The 6,260-nt window shown below is 27.2% G+C and overlaps 1 long non-coding RNA gene across 3 annotated transcripts; it reads right to left on the reverse strand.

Annotated features, from left to right (window-relative positions):
- Positions 1-293: 293 nt before the first annotated feature.
- On the reverse strand, positions 294-1,479 carry LOC133783849 (uncharacterized). 3 transcript variants are annotated; one of them, XR_009870983.1, is made up of 3 exons: positions 1,330-1,479; positions 1,074-1,236; positions 294-515 (listed from the first exon to the last, which is right to left on the reverse strand). It is a non-coding gene; the product is annotated as an uncharacterized LOC133783849 (long non-coding RNA). The 3 variants fall into 3 exon arrangements; XR_009870984.1 differs by having other exon boundaries at positions 294-505; positions 1,074-1,119; positions 1,206-1,479; XR_009870985.1 differs by having other exon boundaries at positions 1,074-1,119; positions 1,206-1,479.
- Positions 1,480-6,260: the final 4,781 nt, after the last annotated feature.

Consider the following 6,260-nt stretch of genomic DNA (forward strand, 5'->3'; position numbering starts at 1 on the left):
TATATATTTTTGGACCATGATTTTTGTCCCGTTATTTGTTTGGATTTTGTATTTTGACAAATTACTTTTGGGACCTTGTATTATGTAAAATGGCTAAATCCAATTTTGATGAACAAAAATTGAATATAACAACACAGTTGTTAGGCAGATGTAATGACTCAACTATTTCTAAGACCTTGGACCATTAGATCTACTATACATAATTACTATTTTGAGAAAGATACATAAGAAATAATATAACTAACTTTATTAAATCTTGAAATATTGTATCAAATACATAATAATAGAAAATATGGCATGGGTACCCATTGTTTAAAACATAAAACATAATTGTAAACTAAAGAAAATTATTTACAAAACCAAATGCGGAAAAAAAACATGATTTAAAAGACTAAAAATAAATAAATAACTTCATCCTCGATTGACACGCAGTCCACACATTCCATCCATCCTCAACACACAAGCTAAGCTACCAAGAATCCTTCCGCCTTCCATATTCATTTTCCTGCATCACACTAAAAATAAAGGAATGAGCCTAATGCCTAGCAAGGAAAACCTACTAAAAACATACATCATATATCATAAGCATAAAACTACATCATATACTATAAAACATAATAATATCAAAAACATACATAATAAATCATAAGCATACACTAAAAACATATGACTATAAAAACGTATATCATATAGGACTACAATATTAATGGTCATTAACTCATTAACATGGCATGTGATAAACCATCTAAGTCCCCTGTCTAATATCTGAGGTAGGTTAGATCACATAGTAGTATATGATAACCCATCTAGGTTCCCTGTCTAATATCTGAGGTAGGGTAAACCATAACTCTAAACCATGAAAATGATAAAATAATCTTGGGGCTTGCTATCTAAGCAAGTCATATGTCCAAGCGACTAAAAACATAATCTTGGGGCTTGATATCTAAACAAGTCATATGCCCAAGTACTACAAAACATATTATACATATACTTATTATAGCATAAACATATCATAACGTAAACATAGCATAACATATCATACAAACATACAAGATCTATCATATTTTCCTTACCAAAAATACCGGGATATGAGAACAGTTTTGGGACTTTGGAACACTCCTAAAAACCATAAATGGGAGGGTCAGTATACCAAAGAGAATGAGATGAAAATAATGGAAGAACTATACCATTAAGAATATACTTACCAAAAACCTTATGTTCAAGAACTTAGATTTCCTATCCAAGAATAAATAATAAAGTTAGGGGCTGAGTAGAAAACTATAAGAACTTGAAGAAAATAATACCAAATGAACTAGAGTTTTGGAATACCTTGAATGCTTTATGACCAATCTAAACCTTGAACCGAAATGTGTTATAAACCTTACTTCCCAAGTGTTTGGTAAGCTTAAAAATGATTAAGCTTATAATCCCCAACCCAAGTGTTTACACTCTCACAATAACCTAGCAACTTGCACCCTCTGAACTTAGCTTGATGAATGAATGAAAAATGCTTGGTGCTAGGTTCTATTTATAGAGTTCTAGGAATAAAAATCTTCTAATTATAATCCAAATTTAAATTTAAATTTAAAATAGAATCCTAAGGAATAAAAATCTTCTCCAAATTTAAATTCAAATTTAAAATAGAATCCTAAGAAATAAAAATCTTCTAATTATAATCCAAATTTAAATTCAAATTTAAAATAGAATCCTAAGGAATAAAAATCTTCTAACTTTCTAAATCGCGTAACTCTAAACTAACATATACTAAAATCAACATATCTGGAGCTGTAGGACTCTGATTTAGAATATCTTTATACCGTTAGAAAGATAATTACATTATCTACAACTTTTTAGAAATACTATTTTTCAAAATTCATAACATAACTGGGTCAAAAATAGGTCGGAAGTTACAGTACCCTAAAGTTACGAAAAGTCTATTTAATTATCTAAATGACAAATAAATAAAATATCTATATCACAAATAAATAAAATTGTGAGTCTAAATATCTGAATATCTAAATAAATATCATGCTCCTAACAGATTCTGGGGAAAGCTTATATTTCCCTTATTTTATCATTAAAATAATAATTCCTTAATAATCATGCATATGACAAGTGTCATAATCCTATTGGCTCTATCTAAACTTTAGGTTATAATAATCATCATATTAATAACCAGCAATATTAATCAAACCTTATGTTATAATTAATATTCTTAAACTATAGGTTAAACTTATAAAATCCACAACTATTGCTAGGAGTTTCCAACTAAGTCCCGGCTTGAACCAAAATCCACAGTAATAAACATACTATATCTACTGCTAGCTATTACTATTACTACTATTATCTAACTAGCTAAGTAAAGTTCTTGGACTCTACAGCAGAATTGTGTTTTTGTTTTTAGTTATTAGTTTAGTGAATTGTTTGTGATTTTAGTTCAAAAACATTAATCAAAATTGGATTTGAATGTCTATTTGAATCATTTTACAAAACACAGATCCAAAAAGTAATTTATCAAAATACAAACACTACAAAAAAAAAAAAAAGATTTACCGTTAACACTATACCGAGAACACGTTCTCGGTATAGTTAATTTGGTACCGCGCCATATTTACGCAGTTTTTTCATTTTAGTTTCTGTACCAAGGACCCTATACCGAGAACATGTTCTCGGTATAGGGTCTTTATAATCTTCATCTTCCCCAAACAGAGAGCTCATTCTCTCTGAATCAGCAGCAAAAAACCTCCGTTTTCTCCGCCCCCTTTTTCTTTTTTTCGGTATTTCGGCCCCCAAAAGCTTTGGTTTTGGTCAAAGCTTCCCTTCCAAAGAAGATTTAGGTAGCTATAAGGTCTATTAAGGTAAGCATTTACATATATTTCAGTTTTTTTTTTGTATAAATTTTTCAATTTTTTTTTCAGTTTTGGTCTTCTATAATTAGATTTTTGTGGTATTATTTTCAGGTTTTGCTTTGTTTACAAGCGGTTTTAGAGGTATTTCGCATTTTCTTTGTAATTTTTTGTTTTTTTTTTGTATTTTTTGCATAAATATATTTAGGGTTTTATGTATAATTTGTTTAATATTGTTAATATGTTGTTATTTGTTATATTATATATATAATTTCTGATTATGTAATTAAAATAGGTAAGAATAATAATTAGTAATAAAAATTAGTTAAAAGTTTAGTGATATCCAATTTAGAGGAAATAATGTTGTGTAGTATTTTAGTAAAATACATATATAGTTTTAGGATTTAGTTAGTTTAATTATATGGATAAATAATTAATTTATTAGTATGAAAATTTATTAATTTAATAGTTTATTTTTTAGGTATATAATTTGACTTTTAGTTATAAAAATATGTTTATATGAAAATTTAATATTTGAGTGTTTTTTTTTTAGATTGGGTTAAATAATTTTAGTTTTAGATTATTAGATTTAGTTAATAAATTTTGATTATTAGAGTGAGTTTTGTTTATTTAATTTGAATTTTGTTGTTGTTGTTAATTTTTTTATTCTTAGTGTTGATGAATATTGATGTTTTGTTTTTGTTGTTAATTTTTAGTAGAATTATGATATTTTAAATAGAAAATTGAATAATTAATAAAATTTAGAGTAATAATTATAAATTATATAGTCATTTACAATGTATTTGTATTGCTTTGTGTATGTTCTGCGACTGGATATTTTTTTATGTGTTATTTGCATGTTTTTAAATTTTGGGATATATGAAAATACAGTCGTTATGCTGCCCAATTTTTTATAGAATTAAAAGTACTCAATAAAATTTCTAATTTAAGAAATAGTGAATTGATAAGTTGTATAATATATTTTTAATTATGATTAAATAAAATTAACAATAACATTATGCAACCAAATTTTAATAAAAATAAACATTAATCTTGAAATTTTATTTAAATAAGTAATAAATCTTAAAGTAATTCTAACAATTTAAACAAATCTTAAAAAATTTGTGTAAATTTATAAAACTATTCAATAAAGCATAAGTAAAATATGTTATTTAATAAATACTGAATTAATATGTAAAAATAAAATTAACAATTATATTATTAGGAAATCAATTTTAAACACAATGTTAATCATTATTAAAATTAAAATTAATATTTGAAGTTAGAAAAAAATAAGTCAAATTTAAATAATTTTAATAATATTTACACTGAAATATATTATAGTTAGATATCATAAAACAACATAATTAACTTCAAAGAGCATAAGACATTAAGAAAAACATATTTAATTTTATTTGTTTTTTTTTTTTGGTAAAGTCCAGTAAAAAAGTATCAGGGAAAAAATAAAGTTCAAAAAAATATTATCCCACAAATTAATTTTATCATTATATATGACAGGATATAACTAAAATAACATTCATAATCTATGAATGACTAAATATTACTTGACTCACAACTTTTTTTAACTAAATATAGCATTTAATTACAAAAAATTAATGTTGTGACTAAAATATTACACTATAAATATATGGGTGCATTGAGTTCTTTACTATTTCACTAAATATTCTATTGAAATAAGACTATCTAATACAATTAATTGTATGGGGATGTGTAAGCTAAGTATGAATGTTTATACCAATTTATTATTAGGATGGAAAAACTTGTAGAAAACACATAATTAATTAAATTAAATTGTTAATGTCTTACCCTTTTACCTAACAAACTGGTAATGGTATTTCACATTACCAAACTTGTAACTCATTATGAATTTTTTTTGTAATAAATAGCGAAAAGGAATATTTGTTGAGAAGGTGCACAAAGTCAAAAGTTAAACTTGTAGCAACTTGCATATTATTTCTTCACTTATATTTGAGACTAACAAATAGATTATTTAATTAATAATCTTCTTGATTTTTCCTATTAAATTTTTAATAATATACTTATGTGTGATCATTCCATGCAATAAGTATAATTACAACATCTTAATCAGGCAAACTTAGTTAACCACGCAATTAAAAAATTAATTGTCTTATTAATATTGCCAGTCTAAACCAACTTATAGAATTAATTCATTCATTCGTGCTAGTATACATATATATTGTTCTGATCCAGACACAATTATTATATATTTATATGTATATTTTAAATGGAACTTCATTGAAATGCAAACGAAATCAATTAATTATGATGTGCTAATCTAAACAACGATTAATATTTATGTCGGGTAACTATTGGCTCCTAACAAACATATATATATATATGGATTATAGTAGAGATCCTCATCAGGCCTGGGAGTAGTCGGCCCCTAAGAATCGGACGAATCACTTCTCTCCTCAAGTCCTTGGTCAGCCATGGGCTGCTTCCCAGGTCGACGTGGGTAGTCTTCAGTGCGAGGAGTTTGTTCCTCTAATATTTGGGGCAATGGTCGCCCACTAGTGCTGGGATTGTTTGTGGCGGCCATTGATAATTCAGGAAGTTTATGATTAAACAGTCTAACGACTTGCTTAATGCTCTCAATGAAAACCTCAAACTGTTGACGTCGTTTTTCGTCAACTTAAATAAGAAGAGCACTAAACACTAAATCAAGAAAACAAATAAAAAACAAGCGAGATTTTACGTGGTTCAGCAGTTAAAATCTTACTAGTCCACGAGTCAATATTATTGAGTGGTGAAATTCTCGTAAAGCTTTTAGAAAGTAATTTTGGCAAAGTATTCTCAGTACCAAATTGTGTGTGTTTACAAATGAAATTCTTCAGTCTATTTATAGACTGGTTTACAAAATATTTTCCCCCTTATTTCGGAAAGTTACAATTCTAATTTGAAATAAAGACAAATAAATGCATTAATTGCATAATATCTTGTGATATTCGGGATTTATTATCAGATTACAACAAATCCCCAAGAAATAGGAATTTTCAAACAGTAACCGTATTCAAAATAAAATAACGACCTCGAACATATATAACACACTTTCAAGATCGACCAATATCACGAGCTCATCATTCTGGTTAACCTCGTCCTTAGCCATTTTATCGAGATCATCCTCTTCGAGCCTGCAATGCCTAGGTTCGAACCTTCCTGACTGGTGCTTGGTCGCCAATAAGAACAAATCAAGAAATTTGTATAAGTGTTGAACCGTTGTATTTGATCAATCGTGGCTTCGAGCTTGACTTGTAACCTCGGAATACCTTTGAGATCGTGTGTAGCTTCGAGCTTACCAATTCCATCGTCATATGACGTGGCTTATGACACTTTATGATTAATTGATACTTGCTTATTTCGAGTTTACATTTT

This window comes from Humulus lupulus, chromosome 6 (genome assembly GCF_963169125.1).
Source record: "Humulus lupulus chromosome 6, drHumLupu1.1, whole genome shotgun sequence".
Classification (NCBI taxonomy): Eukaryota; Viridiplantae; Streptophyta; class Magnoliopsida; order Rosales; family Cannabaceae; genus Humulus; species Humulus lupulus.